At 49.2% G+C, this 26623-nt stretch overlaps 1 protein-coding gene across 1 annotated transcript in view; it reads right to left on the minus strand.

The window, feature by feature from the left end:
- The window catches only part of LOC116958608 (chitotriosidase-1-like), a 51125-nt gene extending 41123 nt beyond the window's left edge, over positions 1–10002 (minus strand). The window contains exon 1 of the mRNA XM_032981331.2: positions 9888–10002. The gene's annotated coding sequence lies outside the window, so the exon portion shown is untranslated. The remainder of the gene's footprint in view (positions 1–9887) is intronic.
- Positions 10003–26623: the final 16621 nt, after the last annotated feature.

A 26623-nucleotide genomic window follows, 5' to 3' on the forward strand; every position in this document is an offset into this window, starting at 1 on the left:
ATCTGTGTGATGAGTCTGTTGGTCTCTGTGTGAGTCTATGGATCTCTGTGTAAATAGTCTATAGGTCTCTGTGTGATGAGTTTATGGATCTCTGTGCGATGAGCCTATGTGTCTCTGTGTGAGTCTATGGGTTTGTGTGTTAGTCTATGGATTTCTGTGTGATGAGTCTATGGGTCTCTGTGTGATGAGTCTATGGGTCTCTGTGTAAAGAGTCTATAGGTCTCTGTGTGATGATTCTGTGGGTATCTATGTAATGAGTCTTTGGGTCCCTGTGAGATGAGTTTATGGGTCTCTGTGTGATGAGTTTATGGGTCTCTGTATGAGTCTATGGGTCTCGGTGTGAGGAATATATGGGTCTCTGTGGGACGAGTTTATGGGTCTCTGTATGATTAATCTATGGGTATCTGTGTGATGAGGCTATGTGACTCTGTGAAATGATTATATGGGTCTCTGTGTGATGCATCTGTGGGTCTCTGTGTGACAAGTCTATGTCTCGCTGTGGTGAATCTATGGGTCTCTGTGTGATGAGTCTTTGGGTCCCTGTGAGATGAGTTTATGGGTCTCTGTATGAGTCTATGGGTCTTTGTGTGATGAGTCTTTGGGTCTCTGTGTGATGAGTCTATGGGTCTCTGTGTGATGAGTCTTTGGGTCCCTGTGAGATGAGTTTATGGGTCTCTGTATGATGAGTCTATGGGTCTCTGTGTAAAGAGTCTATAGGTCTCTGTGTGATGATTCTGTGGGTATCTATGTAATGAGTCTGTTGGTCTCTGTGTGATGAGTTTATGTATCTCTGTGTGATGAGTCTATGGGTCTCTGTGTGAGTCTATGGGTTTGTGTGTGAGTCTATGGATTTATGTGTGATGAGTCTATGGGTCTCTGTGTGATGAGTTTATGGATCTCTGTGTGATGAGTCTATGGGTCTCTGTGTGATGAGTCTATGGGTCTCTGTGTTAGCCTATGGGTATGTGTGTGAGTCTATTGGTCTCTGTGTGATGAGTCTATGGGTTTGTCTGTGATGAGTATATGGGTCTATGTATGATGAGTCTCTGGGTCTCTGTGTGATGAGTGTCTGGGCCTCAAATACACCCAAAACATATTAGGCTATGTTTTGGATGTATTTATATTTTAGGTGATTTGTTGACCTTTCCTATACTTTGCACTCCCATCGTGTAAAACGTCGTAGACGGGAGACTGCCCATAACCTACAGAAGTTGATTCTCCACCCCGATATATTTAACAAACTAAATCGGAGTTTGTCGTCGAACAATCGATACAGCCCTGTTAAATCACTTATCATCCGCAATTGAAGACGTAATTTCCTAAGCTCATAAAAGCCACACACACACACACGTATTGAAATCAACGGCACTGCCACTAATAACGTGCTCATGATTACACGCGCGGTGGTGTCTGCGTGTGTGTTTGTACAATTACATTGGCACGAATGAGGTTAAACACACAAAGACAAAGATCACCCGTCTAGCCTCTAACAGGCTTTAGAGACACGTGCTGTTAGTAGCGAGCACCTACACACACACACAGACACAAAGATCCCCCGTGTAGCCTCTAAAAGACTGTTGGGGAAAGTGCTGTTAGCGAGCGCCTATGAAGGCCGGCACCGTGGCACACGAGGGGGTGGGTGGCCAGCACCACGCCCGGCCGCCTTTGTCTCCCCAGTGGCGATGTTTCACACAGCGCACCAGGTACTGAGTCGACCCGGGGGAGGCTGAGTCGACCTAGGGGAGGCCCAGGACCGGTTCAGATAATCGCTATCACTGCTGCTGTTGGTGGTGGCCTTGAGCGGGAAGCGAACTCGGGTGGAAGCCGGGTTGGTCGAAGCGCAGATCAGCAGAGCGCTAACCGCTGCACCACCACTCCCCGCGGGTTATGAACAGGCACACTTGTGGTCAAACTGGATCGCGATGTACATTATGAGACCTCCTTTGCCAGTAACAAGATATAGGAATAGGTTTTACCCTTTTAACTGGCACAAAAACTTACACCTTTATTCAAGGCATCATGTTTGCAATAACCACAACACAAGCAGTCAAAATGCAGACAAATATGACAACTCTGATAATATTATTATCAGAGTTGTCTTTTTTATTATTATCAGAGTTGTCTTTTTTGTTTGCATTTTGACTGCTTGTGTTGTGGTTATTGCAAACACGACGCCTTGAATAAAGGCGTCAGTTTTTGTGCCAGTTAAAAGGGTAAAACCTATTCCTATATCTTGTTACTGGCAAAGGAGGTCTCATAATGTAAATGCTCACCCCGAGCCCTCAATACTCTGATAGTGCGCTGTTTTTGAGTTGTACACCTTTTGGCGCCTTCTGGTCCAACACCAATGGAGACTAAAGGGCTCTAAGAAAAGCTGTCTCGGGTGTGGACCAATCAAATTCAAGGACAGTGCCAATATCATTATCAGAGTTGTCTTTTTTGTTGTTTGCATTTTGACTGCTTGTGTTGTGGTTATTGCAAACACGACGCCTTGAATAAAGGTGTCAGTTTTTGTGCCGGTTAAAAAAGGGTAAAACCTATTCCTATATCCTGGATCGCTTAATCTCTCACGAACGTTGAACGCTCAGTGCTGCGTCACGTGACACCGACCCTGAACTAATTGGCTGTGTTGGGTGGTAGCCGGTTTAACGACACAACGTCCATATCTAGCGCTCTGAAAACGATTGCTTCAGGGGGGGGGGGGGGTGGGCATTGTACGTTTTCGTTATAATAATATTAGCGGGATCTAACCTAAAAAAAATCACCTCTTTCATGGATTAAACTCGAACCGAACAAATGTTTTATTAATAGGGGTTTTCCCCCTTTTTTCTGGCAACAAAACTACAATTCTAGATTTAAAGCTTTCGTGACTGCTAGGATCAATACTCTTTGGTTCTATTGGGTAAAGTCACGTAGGTAAAAAATAAAATAACAAAAAATCACACGACGTTTCGGCCACAACACAAGCGGCCTTCATCAGGTGAAGGGACGAGACTGTCTGGAGGACAGCGCTGGAGTGGAAGAAGCCACGCTTAGATCACGACATTTAAGCTGTGTGAGAAGAAGAAAAAGACGAAGCGCTTTGACAAAGGAATTAGCATATAATTTAGCATTGAAATGGCTCATTGAAATAGCTAAGTTAAAGTATACACATCCGCAGAGGTGCCCCTTGACAATCAGTTTCAAGGGCAATGCCACATATATTATCATAGCATGTTTTTTTTGTTTGCATTTTTTGACTGCAGGTATTGTGGTTAATGCAGTGGCATGAATCCTTGTAAAACAAGGTTTCAGTTGCCAGAAAAAAGGGGAAAAACCCTATTATTATATTTTGGTACTGGCAAAGGAGTTCTAATGATGATGTAGATGCTCACCCCGAGCCCTCATTACTTTGCTAGCGGCATTGTCTTTGAGCTGTGGTGACGCCTTCTGGCGTCACGTGGTCGAGCACCAATTGGGTCGAGGCTCAAAAGAAAGCCGTCCCTTGGTGTGGACCAATCAGTTTCGAGGACAATGCATCATATATATTATCATAGTGTGTGTTTTGTTTGCATTTTTTGACTGCAGGTATTGTGGTTAATCCAGTAACATGAATCCTTGTAAGAAGGTTTCAGTTTTGTGGCCAGAAAAAAGGGGGAAAAACCCTATTATTACATTATGGTACTGGCAAAGCAGGTCTAATGAAATGTTTTATTGTTACCAGGTGAGGCTCCGCTGAGGTGCTGTGCAACGCTTTTTCAGAAGCGACTCTGGCTATCGCAAACGATAGCGCCAAAATTTATACCATTCGAAATCGGAATTGGACAATGCAACATTTATCCAAACCTCATCTGCATATAATAGATGTTCTGTGGAAATTAAGTTGTCCTTTGGAGGCTCTCAAGGCACTTTTAGTGGAGCTGGTCAATAACTAATCACTCCGTTTATACTTTAGTTATCAGTTCCTGCCTTTGTGTGCCAACGTTGCTAGTAATAGTCAGATCTTGCGGTGGGAAGATAAACACATATCATTTGTCGCTACATGCAGCTGATGTTTGAATTTCACAATAATAGCTAACGGGCTAGCCTCCCATCAAACTTTTGTAAGTAGAAAGGTGTAAAAGGATTGCAGACGTGAATTGTCATGATTACTGTTATTACATTACGATTCGAAGTTGGTGTTAAGATCAATGGAAGAGGTGCAGACCATGAAAAACGCTGTATGGTGCTGTACTTAAAATAAAGTTTCCACAAACCTTAAAAAGAAGAAGTAGTTGCTGAGCAGCAGACAAATTCACGCGGTGACCACGGGGGAGAGAGACAAACTCGAAATGTACAACAGCAGAAGCAGGCGTCAGGGTCGGGATCTAACCCACGAACCTCCTGTATACCAGGCGAGGTAGTTAACATCTCCTTAGCCTACAGTGAAGGGAAAAAAAAGTATTTGATCCCCTGCTGATTTTGTACGTTTGCCCACTGACAAAGAAATGATCAGTCTATAATTTTAATGGTAGGTTTATTTGAACAATGAGAGACAGAATAAGACCAAAAATTCCAGATAAACGCATGTCAAAAATGTTATAAATTGATTTGCATTTTAATGAGGGAAATAAGTATTTGACCCCCTCTCAATCAGAAAGATTTCTGGCTCCCAGGTGTCTTTTATACAGGTAACGAGCTGAGATTAGGAGCACACTCTTACAGGGAGTGCTCCTAAGCTCAGCTTGTTACCTATATAAAAGACACCTATCCACAGAAGCAATCAATCAATCAATCAATCAGATTCCAAACTCTCCACCATGGCCAAGACCAAAGAACTCTCCAAGGATGTCAGGGACAAGACTGTAGACCTACACAAGGCTGTAATGGGCTACAAGACCATTGCCAAGCAGCTTGGTGAGAAGGTGACAACAGTTGGTGCGATTATTCGCAGATGGAAGAAACACAAAAGAACTGTCAATCTCCCTCGGCCTGGGGCTCCATGCAAGATCTCACCTCGTGGAGTTGCAATGATCATCAAAACGGTGAGGAATCAGCCCATAACTACACGGGAGGATCTTGTCAATGATCTCAAGGCAGCTGGGACCATAGTCACCAAGAGAACAATTGGTACACACTACGCCGTGAAGGACTGAAATCCTGCAGCACCCGCAAGGTCCCCCTGCTCAAGAAAGCACATATACATGCCCATCTGAAGTCTGCCAATGAACATCTGAATGATTCAGAGGACAACTGTGTGAAAGTGTTGTAGTCAAATGAGACCAAAATGGAGCTCTTTGGCATAAACTCAACTCGCCGTGTTTGGAGGAGGAGGAATGCTGCCTATGACCCCAAGAACACCATCCCCACCGTCAAACATGGAGGTGGAAACATTATGCTTTGGGGGTGTTTTTTCTGCTAAGGGGACAGGACAACTTCACCGCATCAAATGGACGATGGACGGGGCCATGTACCGTCAAATCTTGGGTGAGAACCTCCTTCCCTCAGCCAGGGCATTGAAGATGGGTCGTGGATGGGTATTCCAGCATGACAATTACCCAAAACACACGGCCAAGACAACAAAGGAGTGGCTCAAGAAGAAGCACATGAAGGTCCTGGAGTGTCCTAGCCAGTCTCCAGACCTTAATCCCATAGAACATCTGTGTAGGGAGCTGAAGGTTCGAGTTGCCAAACGTCAGCCTCGAAACCTTAATGACTTGGAGAAGATCTGCAAAGAGGAGTGGGACAAAATCCCTCCTGAGATGTGTGCAAACCTGGTGGCCAACTACAGGAAACGTCTGACCTCTGTGATTGCCAACAAGGCTTTTGCCACCAAGTACTAAGTCATGTTTTGCAGAGGGGTCAAATACTTATTTCCCTCGTTAAAATGCAACTAAATTTATAACATTTTTGACGTGCGTTTTTCTGGGATTTTGTTGTTGTTACTCTGTCTCTCACTGTTCAAATAAACCTACCATTAAAATTATAGACTGATCATTTCTGTGTCAGTGGGCAAACGTACAAAATCAGCAGGGGATCAAATACTTTTTTGCCCTCACTGTACATGTTAAACCCATAAGAATAGGAATCCACTAGCAGCAGCAGCAGCAGCAGATGCCCTACGATGCAACAATGTTAGACAAACTTCCCAGGCAGTGGCAGTGGGTAGCACGACCACGTGACGACGCAATAACAACGTTCCGATTCAGGCACACCAAGGAGGAGACATCGTCATCATCACGGCGACGGCGACGACGATGATGATGACGATGATGATGACGAGCCTCCACTTGCTTGCTCCTGACGCGGCTGTCCGGCTTGACCCACAGCAGTGGCTAGGAGATGTTAACTACCTCGCCTGGTACACAGGAGGTCGTGGGCTCAATTCCGACCCTGATGAGATGTTAACTACCTCGCCTGGTACACAGGAGGTCGTGGGCTCAATTCCGACCCTGATGAGATGTTAATTACCTCGCCCGGTACACAGGAGGTCGTGGGCTCAATTCTGACCCTGATGAGATGTTAACTACCTCGCCTGGTGCACAGGAGGTCGTGGGCTCAATTCTGACCCTGATGAGATGTTAACTACCTCGCCTGGTGCACAGGAGGTCGTGGGCTCAATTCCGACCCTGATGAGATGTTAACTACCTCGCCTGGTACACAGGAGGTCGTGGGCTCAATTCCGACCCTGATGAGATGTTAACTACCTCGCCTGGCACACAGGAGGTCGTGGGCTCAATTCCGACCCTGGTGAGATGTTAACTACCTCGCCTGGTACACAGGAGGTCGTGGGCTCAATTCCGACCCTGATGAGATGTTAACTACCTCGCCCGGTACACAGGAGGTCGTGGGCTCAATTCTGACCCTGATGAGATGTTAACTACCTCGCCTGGTACACAGGAGGCCGTGGGCTCAATTACGACCCTGATGAGATGTTAACTACCTCGCCTGGTACACAGGAGGTCGTGGGCTCAATTCCGACCCTGATGAGATGTTAACTACCTCGCCTGGTACACAGGAGGTCGTGGGCTCAATTCCGACCCTGATGAGATGTTAATTACCTCGCCCGGTACACAGGAGGTCGTGGGCTCAATTCTGACCCTGATGAGATGTTAACTACCTCGCCTGGTGCACAGGAGGTCGTGGGCTCAATTCCGACCCTGATGAGATGTTAACTACCTCGCCTGGTACACAGGAGGTCGTGGGCTCAATTCCGACCCTGATGAGATGTTAACTACCTCGCCTGGTACACAGGAGGTCGTGGGCTCAATTCCGACCTTGACGATGCCTTCTGCTGTACATTTGGAGTCTGCGTCTCTCTCTCTCGCTCTCTCTCTCTCTCCCCAGGTGGTCACTGTGTGGATTTTTTTTCTCCGGGTCCTCCGGGCTTTGTTACCCTCCACACATTCACAATCAATGTCACCTCGCGTTTGGAGTGTATGGGTTGCCATGAATCTCCACGTGATAAGCAACGAACTTGGCCGAGGCACCGTTTGCGATAGGCAGGAGGGCTTCTGACCACAACAAGCCATTCAGCTCGCTGGGTACCTTTCACTGGTAGAATATTTAACGTGGAGTTGCATTCATATTCGTTGATTTTTTTTCTCCGGTAAAGTCACGTAGATAGGTTCAATTTTTTTTTTTACAAAAAAAACGTGTTTTTTTTTAATCTTAACCTCATGTTAACCTATCCACGTGACTTTACCGAAAGACTCAACGAATGTGAATTCCCGCAGTCACGAATAGCTTTAAGTCAACATTTTAGGTGCATATCTGTCAACCCACACGGTTCAGTTTAACACGTAGGCTTTCGTGATCAATATCATTGCATCCATAATGCAGGTTGTTATTATTATTTTTTTAGGTTAGATCGCTGAAATATACAATTCTCCACTGCTCTCCAGGTCGCGGGGTCAAATGTTTCCAGAGACCGGGGGGGCGCTATGGGTGGATGTTTGCCAGAAGTACCGTGGCTAAGGGCTTCGGATTTCATTTCTAAAACCATCACCGACAAACCCGTCAACCCCGAATCAGTGCCCTACCTTATTACAGACCAATTCAGACCTTAGAAATCTCAACGTTAATCCTGCAACGTTCCATAACAAGGGGGAAATACAAACAAATATATATTTTACAAGGATGCAGGATAAACCGCATGGTCCATAAGACATTTGTTTGTGTAAGATCGCGTAAATATTTTAGAAAATTATTCATAGGAACCCACAGAGACTCACAACAGATGCAGAGAGGCCCATACAGACACATAGAGACTCATAGAGATTCATATGGACTCGCAGAGACCCACAGAGACTTACAGAGACTCATAGAGGCTCACAGAACCCATTAGATACACATAGACACATAGAGACTCATAGAGACCCATACAGACACATATAGACTCATAGAGATTCATATGGACTCGCAGAGACCCACAGAGACTCACAGAGACTCATAGAGGCGCATAGAGAACCCATTAAATACACATAGATACATAGAGACTCATAGAGACCCATACAGACACATATAGACTCATAGAGATTCATATGGACTCGCAGAGACCCACAGAGACTCACAGAGACTCATAGAGGCTCATAAAGAACCCATTAAATACACATAGATACATAGAGACTCATAGAGACCCATCCAGACACATAGAGACTCATAGAGATTCATATGGACTCGCAGAGACCCACAGAGACTCACCGAGACTCATAGAGGCTCATAGAACCCATTAGATACACATAGATACATAGAGACTCATAGAGACCCATACAGACACATAGAGACTCATAGAGATTAATATGGACTCGCAGAGACCCACAGAGACTCACAGAGACTCATAGAGGCTCATAGAACCCATTAGATACACATAGATACATAGAGACTCATAGAGATCCATATAGACACATAGAGACTCATAGAGATTAATATGGACTAGCAGAGACCCACAGAGACTCACAGAGACTCATAGAGGCTCATACAGAATCAATAAGATACACATAGATACATAGAGACTCATAGAGACCCATACAGACACATAGAGACACGTAGATATATGGACTCATAGAGACACAGAGACAGGAGACAGAGACACAGAGACAGGAGACAGAGACACAGAGACAGGAGACAAGGCAGAGACACAGAGACAGGAGACAGAGACACAGAGACAGGAGACAAGGCAGAGACACAGAGACACAGAGACACCGAGACACGAGACAGAGACACAGAGACAGGAGACAGAGACACAGAGACACAGACACAAGGCAGAGACACAGAGAGACACAGAGACACAGAGACAAGGCAGAGACACAGAGACAAGGCAGAGACACAGAGACACAGAGACAAGGCAGAGACACAGAGACACAGACACAAGGCAGAGACACAGAGAGACACAGAGACACAGACACAAGGCAGAGACACAGAGAGACACAGAGACACAGAAACAAGGCAGAGACACAGAGAGACACAGAGACACAGACACAAGGCAGAGACAGAGACACAGAGACACTGAGACAGGAGACAAGGCAGAGACACAGAGAGACACAGAGAGACACAGAGACACAGAGACAGGAGACAGAGACACAGAGACAGGAGACAAGGCAGAGACACAGAGACACAGAGACACAGAGACACAGACACAAGGCAGACACAGAGACACAGAGACAGGAGACAAGGCAGAGACACAGAGACACAAGGCAGAGACACAGAGACACAGAGAGACACAGAGACACAGAGACAGGAGACAAGGCAGAGACACAGAGAGACACAGAGACACAGAGACACAGACACAGAGACAGGAGAAAAGGCAGAGACAGAGACACAGACACAAGGCAGAGACACAGAGAGACACAGAGACAGGAGACAAGGCAGAGACACAGAGACACAGAGAGACACAGAGAGACACAAGAGTCCACAGCTGCTCAGCTCACCTGTGGACGCTTGGAAGATCTGGGGGAGCACTGCGCGCAGTGGGATGAGAGATGGGGAGAGATGGAGGAGAGTTGGTCCTCTGGTCTCTGCCGGAGTCGCCGATGCAGCGCCGCCTCTTAAATTCACCCCGAGGGACGTGCGAGTGGGGGGTGAAGAGAGGAGGGGAGAGGTTTGGGGACCCGGCGGACCCAATCAGAGGCCTTCGCTCCCTCCCTCGAAGACTCCGCAGCCATCCATCAGCACCCCAATGAGACAAAGATTACCCGTGTAGCCTCTAGCAGACTGTCGGGGCAAGTGCTGTTAGTAGCGAGCAGCCAGCAGCACACTATGAGGGCTACCGGCACTGTGGCACACGAGGGGGTTGGTGGCCAGCACCACGCCCGGCCGCCTTTGTCTCCCCACCCCCCCCCCCCCCCCAGTGGCGATGTTTACTACACCGCACAAGGTACACAGACATACATGCACACATGTAAACACACACACACAGACACACATAGGTACACAGAGACACACACAGAGACACACAGACACACAGAGTTACACAGATACACACACAACAACAACAACAACCGCCATTCGCCAGTAAGTGGTGGTGACATCACTACGACGCCTGTGCCAGGCCATGTGCACCTTGAGGCCACATGAAGTGTCGAACGCCCGCTGGCAGGAGGTCACGGGGCAGACCCAGGTGCCACGGGTCGACTGACTGAGATGACTGGCTGATGCACCACCTGTGCCCCCTCGTTGTTGTGAGCGTCGCTCCTCCGCCCTCCGTTGTTGTTGGAGGGCGACTGCCTCCAACTGCCCAGTAGCATCCTTCACGAGCCTCCTCCACAGAGGCCGATCTTGACACCGCTGGTACCAGTCATCGGCAAGTCCACTCAGCTCCACGTCCTCCTGTACCACATCACTCCATCTCTTCTGTAGCCCGTGCCGCGCCCGTTTAGCCCCCTCTATCTGGCCAAACAGAAGCTGTTCAAGCATGCGGTGGCTGGACATGCGGGCTACATGACCCAGCCAACGCAGCCTTGCCTGCCGGAGGAGCTGGTTAAACCTGGGATCGATCGTAGGCAAGCCAGCCTGAATATTTCTAACCAGAGAAGAAGCTCCATTAGGGGGGGGTCCACGTTTCACAAGGATAGAGAAGGGAGGGAATGACCGTGGCCGAGAAGACCTGAAGCTTAGTGCGGAGCGACAGACCAGGTAGCTTCCACACAGCGTTACACAACCGATCAGAAGCTAACGCCACTCGACTGATTCGGAGTGAGACCTCTGATGTCAAACCGGAGCTGGTCATAAGCACGCTTCCCAGGTATGGGAAACTCTCCACTCTCTCCACAACTGTTCCCGTCACCAATTGGGAGTTGTGGGGTGGAGTGTCCAATGGTAAAAAAATATCCAGGCAGGTGCTCAGTTCTGGTGGGGCTGATGGTAAGGCCCCACGTCTTAGTGGCCCGCTTCAGGTTCAGCAGCAGCGCCTCCAACTCCTCCTCTGAGTGAGCAGCAATCACCAGATCATCAGCATACGCAACATGATAAACCAATAGGGAGCCATCCTTCGACCCCACCTGGGCATCGATTAGCCTCCCATTGTATCTGTACCATATGGAGATTCCTCCGTTACAGCCATTGAAGGCTTCACGAACTATGTGGTTAGAAAAAAAAGTGAACAGGGAATGGCTCCAACTCCTGGCCATGTAGCTTTAACCCGGGCCTGCTCACCATCATGAAGGCCCTTAATTATTTTGAGCAGAGAGTCAGGGACTCCGAAAACACGATGAACAACCTACAGCCCAGCCCTATTGATGGTGTCATAGGCCTTGACCAGGTCAAAATACAGAGATGTAGGTCTTGTTGGAATTCCCTACACCTCGGCTGTCGTACGAGAACAGATAATATGGCATTTGTACAGGACCGCCCTTTCCTGAAACCACTTTGGGGCTCCGCAAGCCTCTCCTCAGGGTTCCTGGCAAGGCGATGTTGAAAAATCAGTTCCAGGACCTTTCCCGACACACTGAGGAGTGAGATGCCCCTGTAGTTGTTACAGTCTGTTACAGTCTGTGCGGTCCCCCTTCTTAAAAAGGGGGACCACCAGGGCATCCATCCGATCCCACGGAACCCGTCCAGTGGTTCAGACTGTTGTAATGATGTTATATAGGGAAGTCTGTGCAGAAACTTCACCCTCCCTCAGCAGTTCGCTTGGGAGATCATTTCTGCCCGGCGCTTTTCCTGGTCTCAGACGCTGGATCGCCTTCAGTACTTCCTCAACAAATGGCACTTGAGCCAGCCACTCACAGGGGGTGACTACGTATTCCAATATTTGAGGCACCGCAGCTTCAGCAGGGTCATCCCCACTTTGCCACATTATGTTTCCTGGGCTGAGGGATTTCCCGTTTCCCAAGATCTCACAAAAATACTCAGCAAACCTGCAAACATGTTCCTGGTGGTTGGAGATCAGATCATCTTACTTTACCCTAGGGGTGGTGATAGGTGTGGTGCCGCAAGTTACTTTGATGGAGTTAAAGAGTGATTTATGATTGCGAGCTACTGAGGCAGACTCCATCTCCTCAGAAACCCTTTCCCACCACACATCCTTACAGCAACTCACGGCTCTCCGAACCACCGAGCGAAGGCTGTGGTAAGCCTACTTATTATCTGAAATAGGATGCTGTATACGGTGGGAGTGAGCCTGTACCTTTCTCTCAGCCAGCCGGAACACCTCCTCTGTCAGCCAGGATCTCTGTGCGTGAGCCACAGTCCTAAACCTCGTCCCAGCTGCAAGCAATGATGAAATTCTGGGTAGCAATTTTCATCAGCGAGCTGAGACCAGGCCACCGTTGGTTTGAATGGGGTCCTAGTTGGACACCGTATCACCAGAGTGGACGAATTGCATGTGCATCTTACAAATTACAAGCAGATGGTCAGTGGGCAGATCAGCTCCACGGTCAGTCCTGCTGTCATGGATATACTCCCACATCCGCTGTTCCGTCACTATATAGTCCAGCATAATTTATTGCTTGGACCCGGTGCGTATCCGTGATGCTGTGTGGATGCGCCAATGCCAGAACAACGTGTTGGTAATTCCAAGCCCATGGGCTGCACAGAAGTCGAGCAGCCTCCTCCCGTTGTTATTCAGAAGATCTGTCCTATGCCTTACAATGATTCCAGCTTCATGACCCACTCGGGCATTGAAGTCACCCAACAGGATGACTCTATGCTGAGTGGCCACTTTATCCAGCACCTGTGACAGGAGGTCATAGAAGGCATCTGAATCATCGGCCTTGCTTGCATCCCTCCACTGATGTTCATCTTTGGTGGAGGCGATAGCAGCCAACACCACCACTCCTCGCCACCTATTGATGGGTAGGCTAGCCAACAGTAGCCGGGGGTTTACAGCTTCCCACACCTCACCGCCACGCTCCCACACCTCCTTCATTCTTTGTTCAGAAGAAGAGCCACTCCCCGTTGTACGGCAGTCTGCTGCCCCGAGTAGGAAACTGTCCACCCCTCATGGTGGCAGGAGCCAGAGCCGGTCCACCGGACCTCCTGAATGCCACAGAGATGCAGGCGGTAGCGGTCCAGCTCCCGACAGAGGAGTGGCAGCCTCTCCTCCGCAGTGAGCGTTCGAACATTCCACGTAGCCACCCGCAGTGGCTTTTTGTTGTTTCTAAAGGAACCCCGAGGGTAGAGATTCAGTCTCTTGGCTCGACCAGACGTCCCAGACGCCTGTCCCCGTGGGGTTTCCCGCACAATCTTAGTTACATTTTAACATCATGGTTTTGTGGTAATTAAATAGAAGGTGGAGGTGTTACGGGCCCATGCATCCATCCAGAGCCCCCATTGGCTGCTGTGGTGGCTATGAGCACTCAACCGACTCACATACCCACCCACTCACACACTCACTCACTCATCCGCCGACTTACTCATCCATTCACTCATCAGCTCACCCTCTCACGCACCCACTCACCTACTCGCAGCAGTAGTATATTTACAGGTTCATGAACAGCAGCCGCAGTATTAATCACGGCAGCCCACTCGATTCTCACCGCTCGGCTACCAACACGGCTACCCCCTGTTCGCGAATTGCCTATGCGTGGGGAATGTTGGCGCTGCGGTTAGCACGTCGCACCGCGCTATCTAACTCGACCAACATCAGCGACGGTGAATATCTTAAGCCGGTCCCGGCCCTCCTCTTGGTCGACTCAGCCCTAAATTAGTATCTGGAGCGGTGTGTATACAACATCACCCCTTCACGTGCCACCGTGCCGGCTACCACAGGCACTGCTGCTACTCCCTACTAACAGCACTTGCCCCAACAGTCTCTTAGAGGCTACAGGTCTGGGGAGAGAGAGAGAGAGAAACAAAGGCGGCTGGGCGTGGTTCCGAGGGCCTGGGTCCTGTGCGGTGTCCGTGCGCGAGTGTGTATACACAACACCAGCAACTGGGGGAGACAAAGGCGGCCGGGCGTGCTGCTGATGCTGCTGCTCGTCACGAACAGCACTTGCCCCCAACAACCTGCGAAGGCTATATGGGATAGGGATCATTGTCTTTGGTATGAGCATGGATCCCACGGACGAGATAATAGGCGCTTAATGATTGCCAGGAGCTAATCATTCACAGGCTCTCGGATGAACATCAAAGCCAAAGACAAAGAGGCCCCAGGTGGTATTCAACATGGCTGTGTGTGTGTGTGGGGGGGCAAGTGCTGAACTAAACTATATCAAAAAATTGTTTACCATGTAAGGCCGCGCTGAGCTGTTTAGCTCTTTTTCAGAAGCGACCTCTGGCGATCACAAATGACAGCTCAAAGAAGATAGTGGCTAAGATAAATGCTGAGCATTTATACTCTTTGGTTTTATTCGGTAAAGTCACGCAGATAAAATAAAACAAAATGAAATAAAACAATTAAATCACGACGTTTCGGAGGCAACACAAGCTTCCGTCTTCAGGTGGAATAGTCACAGCAGAATATCTGTGTCAAGTGCAAATATTCTGCTGTGACTGTTACACCTGATGACGGAAGCTTGTGTTGCCTCCGAAACGTCGTGATTTAATTGTTTTATTTTATTTTAATTTATTTTACCTACGTGACTTTGCCGAATAAAACCAAAGAGCATGAATCCTTGCAGTCACGAAAGCTTCAAATGCTGAGCGTTTATATTCTTAGTTTTTTCGGTAAAGTCACGTTGAAGAGAAACAACAAAATAATAAAATATATATAAAACAAAAAAATTCTCACGACGTTTCGACCATAACTCAAACGGTCATCTTCAGGTTTGACCGTTTGAGTTATGGTCGAAACGTCGTGAGAAATTTTTTTGTTTTATATATATTTTATTATTTTGTTGTTTCTCTTCAACGTGACTTTACCGAAAAAACTAAGAATATGAATTACTGCAGTCACGAAAGCTTTAAATCAAAATTTTCTGAGCCTTTCTTTGACGTTTTGGGGGAAGGAAACCCCCCGTCAGCTCAACCGGTATCACCGGCTGCTGAGCCTCAAACATTGAAGAAAGCAGACGCTCCTCGTGAGTGGTTTGCCCAAGTGCCATCTGTTCAGGAAGTTCGAAGGGCGATCCGGAGCTGGGGACCAGGTGAAGTGCCGGGAAGAGATGACCTTTCAAGCGAAACGCTGTGGAAGGGTGGCGTTTGTGTGCACACTGCCCTACATGACATCATAATAACAGTCTGGACCACCGGACGAGTTCCGTAGGACGCAGGATTGGAAGGATCGCCTGGCGCCCCCCCCTCCCCCCCCCCTGTAAGAAGGGGGACTGCACAGACTGAAACAACTACAGGAGCATCTCCCTCCTCAGCGTGCCGGAAAAAAAGCTCCTGGCAAGGATTATTCAACATTGCCGGGCAAGGCCCTACATATCTGCTTTATTGACCTGGTCAAGGATTAGGATCCCATTAATAGGCCAGGGCTCTGGGTTATTCTTCGTGCCTTTGAGTCCCAGATCACCTGCTCATGATCATTAAGGACCTTCAACGATGGTGGGCAGGTTCAGTTAAAGTTGCATGGCCGAGTGTAAGCGCCATTTTATATTCACCTTGGGGTAGCTGCAAGGATGTCCCCTGGCTCCCACATTATTTTGAAGCACCTTCAACCACGCAGTTCGAGAAGCTTACCATGTCTGTACCAGTGGAACTTCCATCGGGTACTGATAAATTTGTAGGCTGATTGATGTCCGGTTGCGGAAAAAGGGATGCCTCTCTCTTGGTCAACCATGTTACGTACGCCGATGATCTGGTGATTGCTGTCCACTCTGAGAAGGAGGCACTGCTGCTGAACCTGGAGCGTGCCACTAAGAGATGGGGGCCTTACCGTCAGCCCGACAAAAAAAAAACACCTATCTAGGTATTTTATGTCATCAAATGCTTCACTCCATCAACTCCCCATGAGTGATGGGACAGTTGTGTAGAGAGGGAAAGATGTTGCCATACCTTGGCAGCGTGTTTTTGACCAGTTCCGGTTTGGCAGCCGAGGTCTCTCCGACTCACTCGAGTGGCATTATCTTTTCATCAGCTGCCAAAGTTGAATGGAAGCGACCTGTCGCTTCAAACAAAGCTTCGGGTCTCCTCAGTCACAGTTATGCTCTCCCTTTTCGAAGAATGCAAGGTGTGGAGCCCTCTAAAGGAACATCTGCACTGGTTTTAAACATTCAGGCTGGCCTTCCTATGATCCATCATGGGTTTAACCAGGCTGGATTGTGTGAGTAGCTCACACATCCTTGAAAGACCTGGACACATCCGCATCAGTGAGCTCCTCCAGCAGGAAAGCCCGTGTTGGCTGGGTCATGTAGCCCACATGCCCAGCCACTGCATGCTCAAGAAGTTTCTGTTTGGCCGGATAGAGGGAGCTAAATGGGCGTGCCACGGGCTAGAGAAGAGATGGAGTGATGTGGTACAGGAGGACGTGGAGCTGAGGGGTCTTGACGATGACCGGTACCAGCGGTGTCAAGATCGGCCTCTCTGGAGGAGGCTCGTGAAGGACGCTACTGGGCAGTTGGAGGTAGTCGCCCTCCAACAACAACGGAGGGCGGAGGAGCAACACTGCTCACAACACCGATCAGCTAAAATACAGAAATCGTGTGAATAAAAATGTGTCGTTTCAGCCGCCACCGCCCGACACAACCACATTCCTGAGATTTGTCAACGAAACAAAACATGGCAATTAGTTACCAGTTCAACCAATCACCCTTCAGGCCCCATCATTACAGCGGTTGTGTGTCGCAGAGTAAACCCACAGCGTTTACATTGCTAGTACCGTGACGTTTCACACTAATGCAATGTTACGGATAATATTGGGCATGAAAGCCTACGTGTTAAACCAAAATGCAGACAGTGGGCAGAGTGGGGCCCAAAGTTTGTGCATCTGTAGTAACACCCGACACAGCAGCCTTCAACAGCAGGAGTCTTTACTTTCTAAGGCACGAGGCACTCATGGGTCTGCAAGGATTCAGTTCACTCCAAGCATTCCCAACTCTCTCTCTCTCGCTTCCCCCCACTTACAAATCCCTAAAGGGAGGTCAAGGCTCCTTGACCTCCCGCATTCCCGTCCAGCCAATCACCTTCCCACCTATCCCAACGGATTCCAACCAGTCCCTCCCTGTCAATCATCCTCCGCTTCCTGCTCTAGCCACGTTTGTATTTCTACCTCCAATCACCCTCAATTTCCTGCCCCCCAACCAATCACCCTTCAGGCCCCATTAAGCAACCAATCAGAAGGCGTGCTTTCCACGTTTGTATTTCTACCTCCAATCACCCTCAATTTCCTGCCCCCCAACCAATCACCCTTCAGGCCCCATTAAGCAACCAATCAGAATGCGTGCTTTCCACGTTTGTATTTCTTCCTCCAATCACCCTCAATTTCCTGCCCCATCAAACAACCAATCGGAAGGCGTGTACTTTACCTTGTGACTCTGCTTGTCATCACGCATGGCATGTCCATAACGTCGGGTGAGTATTTTCAAGACTAATTCGAGAATACATTGAAATTGATAAAAAACAGCAATAGTTTCAACCGCTCTGACAGCTACACGCTTAGTGTTGCCTGGAAGCGTATTATTACGTAATACATCTTACAATTCCTTATACAGCGAGGGAAAAAAGTATTTGATCCCCTGCTGATTTTGTACGTTTGCCCACTGACAAAGAAATGATCAGGCTATAATTTTAATGGTAGGTTTTATTTGAACAGTGAGAAACAGAATAATAACACAAAATTCCAGAAAAACGCATGTCAAAAATGTTATAAATTGATTTGCATTTTAATGAGGGAAATAAGTATTTGACCCCCTCTCAATCAGAAAGATTTCTGGCTCCCAGGTGTCTTTTATACAGGTGTAGTGTTCGATTTCACTCGGACAACTTCTGTCTTTCTTCGAACACCGCTTTATTTACAACTCTCAGCATGTCCTCCACATTCCACAGTATCCTGGTCGCCACAGCTCGCTCGCCGTGCTTCACTCCACTCGCTCGCCACCTTTGTCTCTCCACTACCCACGATTACTTCGCGTGCTCCGCACTCAGCGACTCCGTACTCAGCAACTCAGCATGCAGCGACTTCGCACTCAGCGTCTTCAGCTCCGCTACCGCTCCGCTCTCTCCACTACTGCTAGCTATTCTCGTCTCCAGCTCCGCTATCGTTACGCTCTCTCTACTGCTAGCTCTTCTCTTCTTCAGCTCTGCTCTACACTGTTTCCAAACTCCGTCTCCAACTCTGTCTCCAAACTCTGTTTCCAATTCTGTCTCCAAACTCTCCTCCAAACTCCACGTCTTGCCTCGTCCAGCTCCCAACTCCAACTTCAACCCATCTCCAAGCTCAACTCCCTTCAACTCAACTCCCCTCTGTTGACTCCGACTCCCGCTCTTATACCCGCTCTCATTACACCCCCAATTAATTAACCCGCGTCTCAACCGGCGCTCCGCGTGACCATCACCTGTTTCTCGCCAGACTTCCAGACGCCCCTCCAGCCCCGGCAACAGCACCAACTAATCACAGCCGTCCACGGCTACCCCAGCTTAATTGCCCCAACATAACCTGCACTGTATTCGCCTTCACTGCAGACTGACCCAAGATAATTCGTACGGTCTGTGTGATAATGTAATCACGCTGTTTCCACAACGCACCTTCGTACTCCACTACACAGGTAACGAGCTGAGATTAGGAGCACACTCTAAAAGGGAGTGCTCCTGATCTCAGATCGTTACCTGTATAAAAGACACCTGTCCACAGAAGCAATCAATCCAGCAGATTCCAAACTCTCCACCATGGCCAAGACCAAAGAGCTCTCCAAGGATGTCAGGGACAAGATTGTAGACCTACACAAGGCTGGAATGGGCTACAAGACCATTGCCAAGCAGCTTGGTGAGAAGGTGACAACAGTTGGTGCGATTATTCGCAAATGGAAGAAACACAAAATAACTGTCAATCTCATTGGCCTGGGGCTCCATGCAACATCTCACCTCGTGGAGTTGCAATGATCATGAGAACGGTGAGGAATCAGCCCAGAACTACACGGGAGGATCTTGTCAATGATCTCAAGGCAGCTGGGACCATAGTCATCAAGAAAACAATTGGTAACACAGTACGCCGTGAAGGACTGAAATCCTGCAGCGCCCGCAAGGTCCCCCTGCTCAAGAAAGCACATATACATGCCCGTATGAAGTTTGCCAATGAACATCTGAATGATTCAGAGGACAACTGGGTGAAAGTGTTGTGGTCAGATGAGACCAAAATGGAGCTCTTTTGCATCAACTTAACTCGCCGTGTTTGGAGGAGGAGGAATGCTGCCTATGACCCCAAGAACACCATCCCCACCGTCAAACGTGGAGGTAGAAACATTATGCTTTTGGGGTGTTTTTCTGCTAAGGGGACAGGACAACTTCACTGCATCAAAAGGACGATGGACGGGGCCATGTACCGTCAAATCTTGGGTGAGAACCTCCTTCCCTCAGCCAGGGCATTGAAAATGGGTCGTGGATGGGTATTCCAGCATGAAATTGATCCAAAACACACAGCCAACGCAACAAAGGAGTGGCTCAAGAAGAGGCACATTAAGGTCCTGGAGTGGCCTAGCCAGTCTCCAGACCTTAATCCCATAGAAAATCTGTGGAGGGAGCTGAGGGTTCGAGTTGCCAAACGTCAGCCTCGAAACCTTAATGACTTGGAGAAGATCTGCAAAGAGGAGTGGGACAAAATCCCTCCTGAGATGTGTGCAAACCTGGTGGCCAACTACAAGAAACGTCTGACCTCTGTGATTGCCAACAAGGCTTTTGCCACCAAGTACTAAGTCATGTCTTGCAGAGGGGTCAAATACCTATCTCCCTCATTAAAATGCAAATCAATTTATAACATTTTTGACATGCGTTTTTTTGGATTTTGTTGTTGTTATTCTGTCCCTCACTGTTAAAATAAACCTACCATTAAATTATAGACTGTCTGTGGGCAAACGTACAAAATCAGCAGGGGATCAAATACTTTTTTCCCTCACTGTAGAGGAAACACGTACTTAATAACTGATTACTACTTTTATTTCGATTTAAAGCTTTCGTGACTGCAGGGATTCATCTTCCGGGTTCTTTCGGTAAAGTCACCACCACGTGGAATGGAGATAAAATAATAAAAATAATAACAACAGAATAAAATTCTCACGACGTTCCGGCCAGAACACAAGTAGCCTTCCTCAGGTGAAGAAACGGGACTGTCCGGATGACAGCGCTTGAGTGAACCCTGCCAAGCTTGAGTCTTTTAAGCTGTGTGGGAGGAACAGAGCGCCTTGACAAAGGAGTTTACAGATAAATTAGCATGTAACTGGGTGAGTGTGAGTGAGTGAGTGTGAGTGAGTGAGAGTGAATGAGTGAGTGTGAGTGAGTGAGAGTGAGTGAGAGTGAGTGAGTGAGTTAGTTTGAGTTATTGAATGATTGTGACTGGGTGTGAATGAGTGTGAGTGAGAGTGAGTTAGTGAGTTAGTTTGAGTGAATGAGTGAGTGTGAGTGGGTGTGAATGAGTGAGTGTGAGTGACTTTGAGTGATTGAGTGAGTGTGAGTGAGTGAGAGTGAATGTGAGTGAGTGTGAGTGAGTGTGAGTGAGTGTGAGTGAGTGAGTGTGAGTGAGTGAGTCTGATTGAGTGTGAGTGAGTGAGTGAGAGTGAGCGAGAGTGAGTGTGAGTGAGTGAGTGTGAGTGAGTGAGAGAGACAAAGCGTCCGCGTGCACGTGGTGCTGGCCACCCAGCCCCTCATAGACGCTGCTATCGCTAACGGCACTTGCCCCAAGGGCTTGTGACACAGGCTACCTAGGGGGGCTTTGTCTCTGTGGGAGCTTTGTCTCTGTGTGTATAGGAGCTCACTACTAACAGCACTTGCCCGAACACTGTTAGAGGCTACACGGGGGATATTTGTCTGTGTGTGTATAGGAGGTCACTACTAACAGCACTTGCCCCAACACTGTTAGAGGCTACACGGGGGAGCTTTGTCTGTGTCTGTGTCTCTGTGTATAGGAGCTCACTACTAACAGCACTTGCCCCAACACTCTGTTGGAGGCTACACGGGGGAGCTTTGTCTGTGTCTGTGTGTAGGAGCTCACTACTAACAGCACTTACCCCAACACTCTGTTTGAGGCTACTCGGGGGGGCTTTGTCTCTGTGTGTGTAGGAGCTCACTACTAACAACACTTGCCCCAACAGTCTGTTAGAGGCTACACGGGGATATTTGTCTCTGTGTGTCTGTGTGTGTATAGGAGCTCACTACTAACAGCACTTGCCCCAACACTCTGTTGGAGGCTACACGGGGGAGCTTTGTCTGTGTGTGTATAGGAGCTCACTCGCTAACAGCACTTGCCCCAACAGTCTGTTAGAGGCTACACGGGGGATATTTATCTGTGTGCGTGTGTATAGGAGCTCACTACTAACGGCACTTGCCCCAACAGTCTGTTAGAGGCTACACGGGGGAGCTTTGTCTGTGTCTGTGTGTGTATAGGAGCTCGCTACTAACAGCACTTGCCCCAACACTGTTAGAGGCTACACGGGGGACATTTGTCTGTGTCTGTGTGTATAGGAGCTCACTACTAACAGCACTTGCCCCAACAGTCTGTTAGAGGCTACTCGGGGGAGTTTTGTCTCTGTGTGTGTGTATAGGAGCTCGCTACTAACAGCACTTGCCCCAACAGTCTGTTAGGGGCTACTCGGGGGAGCTTTGTCTGTGTGTGTGTATAGGAGCTCACTCGCTAACAGCACTTGCCCCAACAGTCTGTTAGAGGCTACACGGGGGATATTTATCTGTGTGCGTGTGTATAGGAGCTCACTACTAACGGCACTTGCCCCAACAGTCTGTTAGAGACTACACGGGGGATATTTGTCTGTGTGTCTGTGTGTGTATAGGAGCTCACTACTAACAGCACTTGCCCCAACAGTCTGTTAGAGGCTACACGGGGGGAGCTTTGTCTCTGTGTGTGTGTGTAGGAGCTCGCTACTAACAGCACTTGCCCCAACAGTCTGTTAGGGGCTACTCGGGGGAGCTTTGTCTGTGTGTGTGTATAGGAGCTCACTACTAACAACACTTGCCCCAACAGTCTGTTAGAGGCTACTCGGGGGAGCTTTGTCTGTGTGTGTGTGTGTAGGAGCTCACTACTAACAGCACTTGGCCCAACAGTCTGTTAGAGGCTACACGGGGGAGCTTTGTCTGTGTGTGTGTGTGTAGGAGCTCACTACTAACAGCACTTGCCCCAACACTGTTAGAGGCTACACGGGGGATATTTGTCTGTGTGTGTATAGGAGCTCACTCGCTAACAGCACTTGCCCCAACAGTCTGTTAGAGACTACACGGGGGACATTTGTCTGTGTGTGTGTATAGGAGCTCACTACTAACAGCACTTGGCCCAACAGTCTGTTAGGGGCTACTCGGGGGAGCTTTGTCTGTGTGTGTGTGTATAGGAGCTCACTACTAACAGCACTTGCCCCAACACTCTGTTGGAGGCTACTCGGGGGAGCTTTGTCTGTGTGTCTGTGTGTGTATAGGAGCTCACTACTAACAGCACTTGCCCCAACACTCTGTTGGAGGCTACTCGGGGGAGCTTTGTCTGTGTGTGTGTATAGGAGCTCGCTACTAACAGCACTTGCTCCAACACTTTTAGAGGCTACACGGGGATATTTGTCTCTGTGTGTGTGTATAGGAGCTCACTACTAACAGCACTTGCCCCAACACTGTTAGAGGCTACATGGGGGATATTTGTCTGTGTCTGTGTGTATAGGAGCTCGCTACTAACAGCACTTGCCCCAACACTCTGTTAGAGGCTACTCGGGGGAGCTTTGTCTGTGTGTGTGTGTATAGGAGCTCACAACTAACAGCACTTGCCCCAACACTGTTAGAGGCTACACGGGGGAGCTTTGTATGTGTGTGTGTGTATAGGAGCTCACTACTAACAGCACTTGCCCCAACACTGTTAGAGGCTACTCGGGGGAGCTTTGTCTGTGTGTGTGTGTGTAGGAGCTCACTACTAACAGCACTTGCCCCAACACTCTGTTGGAGGCTACTCGGGGGAGCTTTGTCTGTGTGTGTGTGTGTAGGAGCTCACTACTAACAGCACTTGCCCCAACACTCTGTTGGAGGCTACTCGGGGGAGCTTTGTCTTTCGTGACTTTTGGTGGCCTTTCGGATTGGCGGCCACGGATAAACGTGCACGTCGCCAAAACGGTGCCACGTGCTGGTCACGTGACGTCTCTGGCCATTGTGACATCATCCCGCACCACTCGGCGCCATGCGGCCAGGCATCGCCGCGTGTGGCCTCCGCAGAAAGGAAGAAATAAATAAATATACCGAGACAATAAGCGACGTTTCAGGCAACGGACCTTGTGTATTGTGCGACGTTTCAAGCAATGGATCTCTCTGAAATGTCCGACGTTTCAGGCAACGGGCCTTGTGCATTATGTGACGTTGCAAGCAATGGACCTTTACGCATTATGGGACGTTTCAGGAAATGGATCTTGTGCATTTGTGCGACGTTTCGGACAATGTACCTTTTTTGCATTGCCCGACAGCAGCAGGAGCAATACCCTCCTGATCCCGCAGACTCAGCCACTAATTGACACACTCACTCACCAACTCACCCACCTACTCACCTACTCACCCACCAACTCACTCACCCACCTACTCACTAACCAACTCACCAACTGAATCATCCACTCACTCAGCCACTAATTCACACACTCACCCACCAACTCACTCACCCACCTACTCACTCACCAACTCACTCACCCACCTACTCACTCACCAACTCACCGACTGAATCATCCACTCACTCAGCCACTAATTGACACACTCACTCACCAACTCACCCACCTACTCACCTACTCACCCACCCAATCACCCACCCACCCACCAACTCACCCACCCACCTACTCACTCACCAACTCACCGACTGAATCATCCACTCACTCAGCGACAAATTCACACACTCACTCACCAACTCACCCACCTACTCACCCACCCACCCACCAACCAACCCACCCACCCACCCGACAAATCACTCACCCACATACTCACTCACCAACTCACCGACTGAATCATCCACTCACTCAGCCACAAATTCACACACTCACTCACCAACTCACCCACCTACTCACCCACCCACCCACCAACCAACCCACCCACCCACCCGACAAATCACTCACCCACCTACTCACTCACCAACTCACCGACTGAATCATCCACTCACTCAGCCACTAATTCACACACTCACTCACCAACTCATCCACCTACTCACCCACTCACCAACCAACTCACCCACCCACCCGACAAATCACTCACCCACCTACTCACTCACCAACTCACCGACTGAATCATCCACTCACTCAGCCACAAATTCACACACTCACTCACCAACTCACCCACCTACTCACCCACCCACCAACCAACCCACCCATCCACCCGACAAATCACTCACCCACCTACTCACTCACCAACTCACCGACTGAATCATCCACTCACTCAGCCACTAATTCACACACTCACTTACTAACTCACCCACCAACCCAACAACTCACTCACCCACCAACTCACGCACCCACCCACTTACTCACTCACCTACTCACCACCCAATCACCCACCAACCAACTCACTGACTCACCTACCAACTCACTCACCCACCAACTCACTCACCCACCCACTCAGTCACCCACTCACTCACCCACCAACTCAACCACCCACCCACCTACTAAGCTACTCACCCACCCACTGACTCACTCAATAACTCACTCACCCACTAACTCACTCACTCACCCACCCACTCACTCACTTATCCACCCACCCACTCACTCACCCACCCACTCACTCACGAGCTCACTAACAAACCAAGTCACCCACGCACCCACCAACTCACCCACCCACAAGCCACTTACCCATCCACCACTCACCACTCAACTCACCAACTCACCCACCCACTCACTTATCGCCCCACCCACTGACCCACCCACTCACTGACTCACCCACCCACTCACCCACCCACTCACCCACCAACTCATCCACCCACCAACTCACTCACCCACGCACTCACCCACCTACCAACTCACTCACCCACCCACTCACTCATCAACTCACTCACCCACCTACTCACCCACTCACTCATTAACTCACCCACTCACTCACCAACTCACTCACCGACTCACCCAGCCACCCACCTACTCACCTACTCACCCACCCAATCACTCACCAACCAACTCACTGACTCACCTACACACTCACTTACCCACCAACTCACTCACCCACCCACCGACTCAGTCACCCACTCACTCACCCACCAACTCACCCAGCCACCCACCTACTCACCTACTCACCCACCCAATCACCCACCAACCAACTCACTGACTCACCTACCCACTCACTCACCCACCAACTCACTCACCCACCAACTCAGTCACCCACTCACTCACCCACCAACTCAACCACCCACCCACCTACTAAGCTACTCACCCACCCACTGACTCACTCACCAACTCACTCACCCACTAACTCACTCACTCACCCAATCACAAACTCATAGACCCACACCCACTAACTCAATAACCCACTAACTCACACACCCACCCACTCACTCACTTATCCACCCACCCACTCACACAACCACCCACCCACTCACTCAACAAATCACTCAACCGCCCACTTACCCACTCATTCACCAACTCACTAACACACCAAGTCACCCACGCACCCACCAACTCACCCACCCACAACCCACCTACCCATCCACCCACTCACTCACTCAACTCACCCACTCACTCACCCACCCACCCACCAACTCATCCACCCACCAACTCACCCAACAACTCACTCACCCACGCACTCACCCACCTACCAACTCACTCACCCACCCACTCACTCATCAACTCACTCACCCACCTACTCACCCACTCACTCATTCACTCACCCACTCACTCATTGACTCACCCACTCACTCACTCACCAACTCACCCACCCACCCACTCAGTCACCCACTCACTCACTCACTCACCCACCCACCCATTCACTCACTCACCAACTCACTCACCCACTCACCCACTCACTCACTCACCAACTCACTCACCCACCCACTCACTCACTCACCCACCCACCCACTCACTCACTCACCCACTCACTCACCCACCCACTCACTCATCTCCCCCACCGCTGTCCCCACCGACCCAGCGGTGTGACATTCTCCGGTGATGAATAAGCGAACGAGAGACAATTGTTGTGAACG

This window comes from Petromyzon marinus, chromosome 80 (genome assembly GCF_048934315.1).
Source record: "Petromyzon marinus isolate PM22_M1 ecotype Great Lakes invasive population chromosome 80, UKy_Petmar_22M1.pri1.0, whole genome shotgun sequence".
Classification (NCBI taxonomy): Eukaryota; Metazoa; Chordata; class Hyperoartia; order Petromyzontiformes; family Petromyzontidae; genus Petromyzon; species Petromyzon marinus.